The following is an 11,432-nucleotide window of genomic DNA, read 5'->3' on the forward strand; positions in this document are numbered from 1 at the left end:
CGGTACACGCTAACGCGGGAAGAAGAGTGTCGCGTGGCGAGGATCAGGGGTTGCTGGCGGAACCGAAACCTGCTTGATTTCCGCCTGCTAACTGGTTGGGAGTTGTTGGTCGACCTGCGACTAACACGTTCCATTGGTGAGGAGTCTATCCTGTCGTAACGTACCATACTTGTGAATTGTTTGACTGATGGCTGTCGCCCTCTTTTTTTTTTTAGAAACTTCGCCGGGCAACAAATCGAGTCGCGACGCATTTGAGAAGGCGATGGATCGGGCGGAGATAGAAAATTTTTTGGAGGCCATGTATGCCGAGGGGCTGGCGGCCCAGCAGACCGTGGTGAACCCGGAGACATTGGCGCTGAGCCATTCCGATGTTCCGGTGGTGATGTCGATGCCGCACCAGTCTCACCTTGGTGAGGATGGTCTGCCCATGGTGCAGGCGGGGACTCAGACCGTCGGCTTGGATCGGAGGGGAAATGCTGCGGCCGGGCCACAGAAGGAGCGGATGCCCACTCAAAGGCGGGGTCCTCAAAAGGTTGTGCAACCGGCGGAAGATGTCGTTGTGACAAGGGAGGAGCCGCCAGTGAGGGTGACGAGGGCCGTCGCTGGGAGTCAGAGGGCGCTGGAGAGAAAGCGCCGGACGGTTGAGGCTCCTGACAAGGAAGAGGGAGACGAGGTGGTGGTTGGGGCCCATCGTCAGAAGAAGGCCCGACAGGTTCCCTCGAAGACTGCGGCGGTGGAGGGAGAGGCGCCCGCCGTCGGTGAGCTAGACTCGTTCGCCGAGTATGCGCCATTTATGACGGAAGGGGAACGGGAGTTCCTCTTCCATCTGTGCGAGCGGCTGGGGTTTGGCGGTTTGGCGGGCATATCGCGCCCTACGGCAATTGACCAATCGCCCTTCAGCTCGGCCTTTGGTCAGATATCAGCGGGGTTACATGACATGTTCGTGGCGGCGTCGAAGCAGCCCGCGATTGAGGGAGAGCTGAGGGAAGAAATCGGAGGTCTCCAGAGGGAGTTGGCGGAGGCAACGGAGAGACTGGCGGAGGCTGAGCGGGGGTTGGTCAAGGCGGAGTGTGATTATGCGGACGCCCGCGGCAAGCTTAATGCGGCCATAAGGCGGGACCTGGAGAGGAATGAACGCGTCTCCCAGTTGGAGCAGGAGATCGCATTGCTGCAGGAGCGGATAGCCGCAAAAGACAAGAAACTTATTATAGTGCAGCGGGAGTCTGCCGATAGGATGGCCGAGATGAAGCGGCTGGGGGGCGAGGTTACCCGCCTGAGAGCTGAAGGGAGTAACGCTGCGGCCGCCGCTGTCGAAGCGTTCAAGCAGTCGGCAGAATTTAAGAAGACACTGACCGAAGCGGCGAAGTCTGGGGCCCGGGCCAATATAGACATGTTGAAGCGGAAGGGCGCCATTGACTTTACAAAGGCGTCACAGCCTGACGTGCCGGTGGCCGAGAGTGTCCCGCCGGAGACAGAAGTCGTGCCTGCCCCAGCTGCGGGTACTCACTCGGGCAGCGGGGAAAGTGGCCCACATCCGCCGGAAGGGTCCCAGCAGACTCCCCAGCAGACCCCGTCGGAGGTGTCACGTGCCGGATTTCTGGAGGCACACACCCGGGCGGATGGTACTATAGAGACCCCCAGTCCGACAGCTCGAGGGTCCGATCAGGCGAGCCGATCGGTCGCGCAGCCGCCTGTTGAAGCCGTAGAAGTTGAAGCCAACCGCTGAAGCTAGTTGAGACTTCCATAGTTTTTTTTTTTTTTTTTTTTTTCGACACTTTGTAATAATGAACTACTTTGGGTGGGGAGTCCCAGCCCTGAAATGAAATTTCAGAGTTTGACGTTTGTCATGATGTGTTTGTACCGCTAGAGTTTTGACGTAGAGATTTTTCTTTTGCCAAGCAATGAAACATTAAAGGAATTAAAATTGGTCCAAGTGCACCACGTAGCGGACGTGGTCCGCTGACGATTCCTGGCGTTGCCAGTTGCCCTCAGTGCTAGACTTGGTAACAATGGTTTGAATAATTCCTCGTTTCATTGATAGCTGACTGATCAGCGTTTACAAAAGAGGGGTAGTACCCGTTGGGTAGCTTCCCTTAGCTAAATATTGAACAAAAATTTAGCTAAGTCAAGATGCTCTTGGGTAGCGGTATGACTATTTGTAATAATACCGAAGGTGTTCGGTATTTCAAGGGTGGGTCGTTGTGACGCCATCCTTGTCCATTAAGTAGAAGGTGCCTAGGCTAACTACTTCCACAATTTTGTATGGACCTTCCCAAGTTGGGCGAAGCCTTGTTGGCGGTGGAATGACTTCCTTCATTACCCAGTCCCCCAGTTGGAGGTTCCGGGCCTTGACTCTGGCGTTGTAGAAACGCGATACCCGCTGCTTGTTTTGCAGGTTGCATAAGTGGGCCTTGTGTCGCTTTTCCTCTAGGAGGTCCTTGTCCAGGTTGATGCCGTCAGTGTTGGTCTCCGGGCGGTAGCCCTCGACTCTGGCGGTAGGTTGAGAGACCTCAATAGGCAGGACAGCCTCCGTTCCGAACATCATGCAAAAAGGAGTTTCACCAGTTGCGGAAGTTGGGGTTGTTCTGATGGCCCATAGAACTTCCGGGAGTTTCTCCGCCCATAGACCCTTTGCTTTGTCGAGTTTTTTCTTCAGCAGCTTTTTGATTATCTTGTTTGCTGCTTCGACCTGACCGTTGGTCTGGGGGTGGGCGACAGATGCAAAACTCATCTTAGTACCCAAGTTGGCGGTGAAAGAGATGAGCTCCTTGTTGTTGAACTGTGTGCCATTGTCGGTGATTATCGTGTGTGGGACACCGTAACGGCAGTAGATGTTCTTCCAGAGGAAGTGAATTACCTTGGCGGTAGTTATTGCTGTTAGTGGTTCCGCCTCTATCCACTTGCTGTCGTAGTCGATAGCCACTATGATGTACTTGAACTGGCCCTTGGCGGTTTGAAATTTTCCCATCAGATCCAGGCCCCAAGTTGAGTGGATCCATGGAGCGATGATGACCGATAGTGGTTCCGCCGGTGCATGCGGGATGTCAGCAAATTGTTGGCATTTGTGGCATGATCTTGATACCCGGCGGGCATCGTCGCCGAGAGTAGGCCAAAAATAGCCTTGTCGCATTGTGCGGTTGGCTAAGGATCTGGCGCCTGAGTGGTTTCCGCATTCTCCGCTATGAATTGCCGCCAGAACGACCTTTCCCTCCTCTGGGGTTAGGCAGCGGAGGTTGGGATGGGTGAATCCCTGGCGGTACAGCTTGCCGTTCTGGATGTTGTAGCGGGTTGCCCTCTGCTGGAGTTGTCGCGCCTTAACTTTGTCTTCCGGCAATGTGCCGTTGCGCTTGTACTCAATGACTTCGTCCATCCAGCTGGTATTGACCTCAATGTTGAAGATCTCCGCCAGGGTTTTGTGATACTTGGCTTGTCAAGACACTCCACTCTTGTGTCCGCTGGACTCTGATGTGGCTGGGTGGTTGCCAGTCTTGCCAGTGAATCAGCCTTGGCGTTCTTTTCCCTGGGGATTTGTGTGATGTTATGAAATTTGAATTTCTTGAGGAGTGTCTTAACGTACCCCAAGTATGCCGCTAACTGTTGGTCCTTGGCCTGGAAGCTGTCATTGACCTGGTTAACGACCAACTGGGAATCACTGAAGATGTTGACACTGTCAGCCCCTGAATCGATGGCGAGGAGTAAGCCGGCAATGAGTGCTTCGTACTCCGCCATATTGTTGGAGGCTTTGAAGTTGAATTTTAGTGCGTATTCCACATTCAGCCCCCCAGGTCCTGTGAGGATGACTCCGGCGCCGCTGGCCTTGGCGCTGGCGGAGCCGTCCACATGCAGGTTCCAATCTGATTGTAGGGGAGCTGGCTCCTTAGCGGTGACCATCTCCGTCCCGGGCTCATCCTCTATGCTGGGATTGGGCTGACGCTCAGTGAGCTCAGCGATGAAGTCCGCTACCGCCTGGCCCTTCATGGCGGTTCTTGGCTTGTAATCTATGTCAAATTCACTGAGCTCGATGGCCCACTTGCTGAGGCGCCCTGAATGTTCAGGGTTCTGCATCACCTGTCTCAGTGGTTGATTGGTCAGCACATGGATTGTGTGCGCTTGAAAATACTAGCGGAGGCGCCTGGCGGCAACGATGAGTGCAAGAGCTAGCTGTTCTAAGGGTGGATACCTTGTTTCTGCCCCGTTCATGCCTCTGCCGGCGTAGAAAACTGGGAGCTCGTCCTGTCCCTCCCGCCGGACAATGGCGCAACTCACCGCTGATACCGATACCGCTAGGTATATGAACAGTGTCTCTCCTTGCACAGGGATAGAGAGTAGTGGGACTGCCGCTAGGTAATCCTTCAAGCCCTGAAACGCCGTCTGACACTCTGGGTTCCAGTTGATGACTTTCTTGTGAGTCGTTTTGAGGAGTTTGAAAAATGGGGCACACCTGTCAGAGAGCCTGGAGATGAATCGAGAAAGGGCGGTTAACTTGCCCTGGAGGCACTGGACGTGTATCTTATACTCAGGGTCCGCCAGGTCGAGTATGGCCTGTACCTTGTCCGGGTTAGCCTCGATTCCTCGTTCACTGACAATATAACCCAGAAATTTGCTGGCGGTGACGCCAAAGAAGCATTTTTCTGGGTTGAGGCGCATGCCATAGGCCAGAAGGATGGTAACTATGATCTTGAGGTTTGCCACATGTCCGCTGGCCTTTATACTTTTGACTAACATGTCGTCCACGTAGACCTCGATTATCTTGCCCAAATGTTCAGCGAACATAGCGTTCATCAGCCGCTGATAAGTTGCACCGGCGTTCTTCAGACCGAAAGGCATAACATTGTAGCAGTACAGGCCTTTGTCGGTGGTGATGGTGGTACACTCCTGATCGCTGGGATGCATCTTGATCTGATTGTAGCCGGAGAAGGCGTCCATCATGCTGAGGAGTTCATGCCCGGCGGTTGCGTCGACCAGCTGGTCAATGCGTGGCAGAGGGAAACTGTCCTTTGGGCATGCCTTGTTGAGATTTTTGAAGTCGACACACATCCGCCACTTGCCGCTAGGCTTCTTGACCATGACCAGGTTGGAGATCCATTGGGGATAGACTACCTGGCGGATAAATCCAATGCCCTGGAGCTTGGCGACCTCTTCTCTTATGGCGCGGTATTTCTCCTCGTCAAAGGCCCTTCGCCTCTGCTTGATAGGATGGAAGGATGGCTTGATGGTTAGTTTGTGTGTGATAATTTCGGGAGAGATACCTGGCATGTCCGCGTATGACCATGCGAAAACGGCGGCGTTGTCCCGCAGGAATTGAGTGAGTTCTGCGGCCACCTCTGGGTCTAGCTGAGCTCCTATGCGGACTGTCCACTCTGGGTGCTCGTCAGAGATGCTGATGACCTTCAACGATGTTTCCGGATTGACCGGTTCCTTCCTTACATATTTCTCCTCCTCATCCCTAGGATCCTCGAAGATATCTGGTGGCGGTGCCTGATTTCCTACCGTTAGGATTTCGTGGCGGCGGGTTGACCGCGCAATGGTGGTTGAGTAGCACTCTCGCGCTAATTGCTGACTTCCCTTGACACAGCCCGTGCCGTTGGGTGTGGGGAACTTCATGAGAAGCATGTATCCGGCGATGATGCATTTGAGCTTGTTGAGTGCCGGCCGTCCTATGATGGCATTATACGAACTGAAACAATCCACAATTATAAATTCAGTATGTACCTGTGCCATACATGGACTGGAACCGATGGTTAACCGCATGTAGTCAGAACCTAGCGGTTGAGTGATATCGCCGGAGAAGCTAAGCAATGGCTCATGGTCTTGTAGTAGTTTCTTGTTCCGCTTAAGGTTGTTGTAACAATCGCTGAATATGACATTGACAGCAGATCCGCTGTCCACCAGGATTCTTCCTACTGACCATCTGTCGAGAATGGCATCGATCAGAAATGGGTCGTCATGGGGTAGATGTACTCCGCGCTCCTCCTCCTCTGAGAAGGTGATGGGCTCCCAACCAGACTTTGGGAGTTTGGCAGATCTCTCGTAGTGGATGTTGCAGACTTCCTTTGGGTGATTGGCGCGTGCATACCGCTTTCTTGCCCTGTGAGACATGTTGGTGATTGGAGCCCCTCCATCGATGGTGTTGATGCGGCCCAGCGGCTCAATGTTGGCAATCACAGGTGGCGGTTGGCGCACCTTAAACTGATCCATCTTGCCGTCACGGTACATGGTCTCAATGGCCGTTTTGAGAGCGTTGCAACTGTTGGTATTGTGACCGCTGTCCTCGTGGTATTTGCACCACATGCCGGTGTTTTTTGGCTTACCCTTTTTGGGGAATTTTGGTGAGGGTGGCGGTGGTATCTGATCCTTACACTGATTGTAAATTTCCTCGTACGAGGCTGTGAGGACGGTGAATACCGCATACCGCTGAGAGGATTCCGTCTGCTTGTTGCGATTGTCCCCATGGGATGGGCGGTTGCCCTTGTAGTGATTGTCTTTCTGCCTCTTGCTTTGATAACTGCCCTGTTGCCACTCCCTCTTCTTGTCAGCTGGCGGTGCAGTGGGGGCTTTGCTGGCGGTCTCCTGATGGCTGGAGGAGGGTTGAGATGACTTTGTTGGTGTTGCTGGTGGCGGTGGGGTTTCTCCATATGTGATAAATTCTGCCTGGGCATGAATGACCGCCTGGGCGGTCTTCAACTCTCCGATGCCTAAGTTAGTCAATGTATTTATGTTGACAGAGTCACCGCAAGTAAATATTGAATGCGTAATAAATGAGGAGAGAGGAGAGAACCTTTTATAGGTGAGTAAGAGGATGATCTTCTCCTTGTTTTCGATGTGGGACTGATGTGCTTCAGTTCCCAGTTTCAGTAGCTTCTGATGCTATCTTGACACGGCGCGTGGCGGTGCGTCGGCGGTGCTTTGGGGTTGATCCGGGGCTCAGGCGGTAACCTGGCTAGCTGTCTTTACGCCAGTCACTCATATGGCGGGCGTTGGTACCCCTGGTGGTACCATGAGCGTGGCTCATTATAGCTAATTATGCTTGCAAATGCACATGTATGTACACTCTTGAAGCTGATAAAATTCAAACAGCTAGTGCCATGGTTGCAGGAGTTGCTGCCAGGTTAGATGCTACCGATTTGCCTGACGATGTGAAAGAAGCCAAGCTTCAAGAAATGATGAAAGCAATTGAGCAGGCAGTCGAAGAAGATAATAAATCCAAAGCTGTAGCTCTCATTAACGCAATTGGAGCGGAGTTCGAACACCAACACGGAAATGCGCGAGGAAGAGGAACTCTGCAGAGGCAGTTACACCAAATTGAATATTTGCACAGTGTACAGCCGGTGCTAGCAGGCCGTTTGAAAGATGCCTTCACAGCTATTGAAAGACAGGAAATAGCCAAAGCTCAACGGATTCTCCACGGTTTTTACCATCTTCTTAAGGATAATAAGGAATTATGTAAGGATAAAAAAACACTAATATTTCTTCATGCCATCCACCAAACTGAGCAGTATATTAAACAAGATACGAGATCAAAAGCTGAACAGACTCTCCAAGGAGCTGCCTTCGCTCTTGGAGTTGGAGTTCAAAATCAGCTACAAGAAGGTCATTAATTTGTCGAGGGGAATAATTAAGCAAGTTAAGGACAGGAGAAATTTATAATTTAATTGAGGTCATTAATTTATCAAACATTTGTTTATCAAAGTTTTACTGTAAGGTTAATCAGAAAAATAAGTTATATGAAATTGATCAGACTTTTTTTTTTTTACCCCAATATTTTGTTGCTACTTATAGTACATACTAAACCTGAGCTCCCGGTAACTGCTCACAGCAATAGTGCAGGGATGCTTTTGTCCCTGCTTCCTTGGGCTATGGCTATGGAGGTTCAGATCGGATCGAGGAAGGGGAGATCCTGAAAGGGATTTCTCTCTGCTTCGATTTGGGACCGTTCTATGGTCATCAGCTTGGTGTAGGGGATGGATGTGGCGTGTCAAGGTGATGCAGCGGCGGAAGTCTTCAGCACGGAGGCTTTTTGATGAGCGGTGGAGGCATGATGGCGGAGGGGCTCGTCGGCTGCGGCCTGCGGGAGTGGGGGTTGGACCGGGCCTTTGCTTTAAGGCTTTGTTGGTGGTCTTTATTGTATAATTATTTAGCTTTTCGTTGTTGTCTTTCCGTTGCTCTTGTGGTGTTGTGCTTTGTGTTAGGTGTTTGGCTTAGTCAAATAAGTCCCTACTCTCACGAGCTAGGGTTCTGGTGTCTTTGTTTGGTTGGTGTGTGGTGTTATTCTCAGGATCTCAATTTACATCTTGGTGGTCAAAGTAATGGGGAGAAGCTCCCGCACATGGTCTGGCGGTTTTGGGTCATGGTGCTTGAGGGAGTTGTTTGAGCCCAAAAGAACATTTTGGGCTGGGTCCATAAAGGACAAGCACCAGGGGCCTAATTAAGCGACCCAAACTGAAGGCTTGGCCTTCAGTCCCGTGGGAAGTCTGCTGGAAACCCTCGCGAGGCCTTACAGAGGCCCAGCGGAGCCTGCTTTTTGGGAATTTGCGTGGAGTAATCATCATATTCTTCGCCCACATGGGGGTCAGAGAGTGCAGTACAGCTGTGCTCGCGGTAAAATAAAGAAAGCAAGCGTGCGATGGGGTCTGTACACAGTTGCAGAAGAACAGGAATATAGCATCATGACTATATTAGTGCGCTATTAATGTGATGTGCTCGCGGGGATAGCACCAAAATATATTATCCCAGCCGCCCGCGTCCAATGGGCATTCAGCTTTGCCTATATTTTAGTTATATCCAAGCCAATTGATAATTATTAATTATCGCCCACTACAGCTATCAAAACCATTAAGGGTTTTTGATTTGTTTCAAGGCCAACGACTGTGGCTTGATGAATCTGCAGAGTAGCCTATATATAGAGGCTACAACGAAATTACAAAAGGCAGCTAATTCATCAACTAATCTCTACGATTACCCGAGCCTCTTCGGAGCAAACAACCCTCTTCCTCTTACAGGTGACCACACTCCAGTCCCAGTCTCCACGGGAGCCGACTGTTAGTGCCACCGAACCCTCTGTCAATGTACATATGTCCTAGTCTCCTCGGGAGCCGACGGTAGCACCGCGACCACAACAGTTACAGAACCAGCCAAGCAAGGGTAACGCCCTAGCAAACCAGCCAAGCTAAAGTCACGCTTTAGCAAGATCTCAATACTTCCCGGTGATTTCGCTCTGCTCAATCTGCAATATTGAGTATCGACTTGTGAACAAAAAGAAACTTCAGCAAAGTCCTCACCACGAGGCACAAAGAATCCCGCGACGAGGTTGGTGCTCTCCTCGTCTACAATCGCTCGACAGAAGTCAGGTCAAGGGACACCCCCGACGACCACACCCGAACGGTGCTGGCACGCCCAAGCAAGAAAAGAGATTGTTGACCAGCCGCAACATACAGGTAAAATTCTGGAGCCGAACATTTTGGCACGCCCAGTGGGACCCCAATAGAAGTTTTTCACCATTGGGAAGTCAGACGATAACCCTTACCAGAGGGGGTACGTCAACTGCCCAAAACATAGGACCTCCGGGTACAAACTGCATTCACGTATAGACTGTCGGGGTCTTTCAGAGGAATTAATAAATCTGTGATTTGCTCTCTACACGCCATCAACAGAGATGACGACTGAGCAAGGAGAAAGTAGACGGCCCGATACAGAAGGCGAGGTAACTCTCACATTCCAGCCTAACGAGGCTGGAGGTGCGTCTGAAACCATCAGGATGTTTGAAAGCGAGGTGAGAACGGAGGACTTCACACCCATCCCTATCCCGGAAAACGCAAGCCTGGAAGCGCAACTTAACATCATGCGCAAAAACAATAGTACATTTTGGGCGAAGATGACTAAAAGGATCGAGGAGCAGCGACGGTTGTCCAACAATCTGATAATAAAAGTCCGAATGGAGATGGAGCGCAACACAAAACTGTTGCGAGGGCGTATGGACCAGACGACACGACAAGCGCAGGATCAACACGAACAGATCGTGACCCTGATGAATTCCCAAGCTGCGCAGACTAAGGTCGTTCTAACAGAAGTCGCGGCTATCCGCGGTGAGGGATCCAATACCGCGATCCAAGTCGCCATGCAGAAAGCGGAACTAGACCAGACCAGAGAAGTCATGAACAAAGCACTAGGAGATCCTAATGCTATTCTCGGCTCTTTAAGTCGACTTCCCACGCCAAGCAAATACATACCGCCGAATGTGAGAGAAAAAGCTAGCGGTAGCGGCGCGGCGACTTTCGTTCCAGCTACAGTCACCGCCGCGTCAACAAAAAATAAGTCAAGCATCCCGACGACTGGCGGAAAAGACAAAAATGCTTCGTTGGTCAGTCAGAGGAGCGGGGATTTGAAGATCTCTGAGGGGATTATCCTAGAGCCCACCATAACTGTCCAATACGACATCGATGGTTATGAGTGCATATTTGACGAGTCTGCGGAGGCTCAAGAAGGGAATGATGTGGCAGGGAGTCTACCGCAAGTCAAAATGGCCATGGGAAGTCACACAAAAGAGGGTTCCACTTCCCAGACGCTATCCCAACCTAAGACAACCCACATAGGTGGTGTTTCATTGGTTGGCCGAACTCCACAGCCGACACCTTTCTTTTCGGCGCCACCTTTGATCCAGCCAGTTGTTGAAACAACAGTTTACACTCATCCTCCTCCGGACCTAGGGTATATAAGGAGAGAAGAGGTAGAAGCTATGATTAGGGCTGCAAATCAGAGGCCTAACTTAGAAGAGGCCTATCAGGGGCCTTTTCCACCACACATCCTACAAGCTCCTTACCCAAGAGGATATAAGAGTATCACGTTCTCTACCTTCTCAGGAGAAGATCTCGAAAGCTCCACGGAGCATCTGATAAGGTTTCGGGTCCAGTGCGGCCAATACCAGAATGATGACAGCTTGAAGTGCAAGATATTTGCGACTTCTTTGTCAGGATCCGCTTTTACATGGTATAGCAGGTTATTACCAGGATCTATCGCAAACTAGCCTGCAATGGAGAAGTTGTTCAGAGAAACCTTCGGAACCATTGAGCCTGAGGTAGATTTGGCTTCACTCAATCAAATGGCTCAACAGCCAACTGAGTCCGCTATCGCGTACCTGCAGCGTTTCCAGATCTAGAAAGGAAACTTGAATGTGGTCTTACCAGAGAAGGAGTTGGTGAAGTTGGTAATCAAGGGTTTGGGTCCCCGCCAGCGCAAAAAGCAGCATGGTTGTATGTTCAATTCCATGGGAGACCTAATCACAGAGGTGGGAAGCTACGAGCATCTGCTCAGAGAGATGGACGACATGAAGAATGCCTCCAAGGGAACATATATTCCAGGGAAGCATACGACAATAGCTGCTCTGAAACACTACCCGGGTGCCCATGATCCTTATTACAGGGGTGAGGAACCAATCA

This window comes from Rosa chinensis, chromosome 4 (assembly GCF_002994745.2).
Source record: "Rosa chinensis cultivar Old Blush chromosome 4, RchiOBHm-V2, whole genome shotgun sequence".
NCBI classification, from domain to species: domain Eukaryota; kingdom Viridiplantae; phylum Streptophyta; class Magnoliopsida; order Rosales; family Rosaceae; genus Rosa; species Rosa chinensis.